General features: G+C 37.8%; 1 non-coding gene across 1 annotated transcript; it reads left to right on the plus strand.

Annotated features, from left to right (window-relative positions):
• The first annotated feature begins 577 nt into the window (after window positions 1-577).
• Window positions 578-649, plus strand: Trnav-aac. Its single transcript has one exon. It is a non-coding gene; the product is annotated as a tRNA-Val (tRNA).
• The last annotated feature ends 372 nt before the right edge of the window (window positions 650-1021 follow it).

Consider the following 1021-nt stretch of genomic DNA (forward strand, 5'->3'; position numbering starts at 1 on the left):
CTGCCTTGCAGGAATTTGTCGTGTAAAACATAAGTGGTAGTAGAGATTCCAATCCCGGAAATACTTCCCGGGGAATGGGATTTTCAGGGATATCCGTTTCCCGGGGAATTATTTTCTGTTTCCCGTAATTCCCGTATTTCCCGGGATCCCGTATTATTTGGGAATATCTTTTTTCAAACAAAATCCATCACACAATTTACTATTTATACCATTCTAAACAATGACAATGAACAATATTTCAATTTTAATTGACTCATTACGCGTGGTAAAGATGGACAAATTATGGGTGACATTATGATAAAAATCCACGTGCTCGGCTGGGATTCGAACCCAGGACTCTAGTATGCTAAACGAGCGCTTTACCAACTAAGCCATTTGGTGACCCAATAACTGAGTTGGTTACAAGTTTAGAATTCAAATCCCTACAGACCACGCGGATCTCTTTCATAACCCATATCCATCCATCTCATGTTACTACACACGCGGAGAGAGCGAGTGCGATTTATTTAGTGTTGAAACTGATTAAAGATGTAGGAAGGCTATCAACGTGTCGTTCTCACTCAAGATCTCACCAAGTGGCTCGGTAGCTTAGTTGGTAAAGCGCTCGTCTAACATATAAGAGTCCTGGGTTCGAATCCCAGCCGAGCACGTGGATTTTTTTCATAATTGAAAAAAAAATGTTCACATTTCAACATTTCTCCTTAGACAAATTCCTCGAGGAATCCAGTAATAATTCCTTATGATCAGAACAAAATATTTGGGTGAATTTTGCAAGCTATCTCAAACGCAAATCCTGTGGAAATTGCTTTAGAAAGTTTGTGAAAAAATCGCTTAATTAACTCCGCTCAATTAAATCTTCGAATTAAAAGCTGAAAGGAATTTTAAGCAAATATCTGAATAAAGTTTGATGATATTACTGAAAAAAAAAACAAGTAGCAATTTTTGACGTAACGCCACGATGAATCTTTACAAAAACTCTGAAAAATACGGTTCAAGTGATGTCTTGTCGGATTCTCTGAGA

This window comes from Aedes aegypti, chromosome 3, assembly GCF_002204515.2.
Source record: "Aedes aegypti strain LVP_AGWG chromosome 3, AaegL5.0 Primary Assembly, whole genome shotgun sequence".
NCBI classification, from domain to species: domain Eukaryota; kingdom Metazoa; phylum Arthropoda; class Insecta; order Diptera; family Culicidae; genus Aedes; species Aedes aegypti.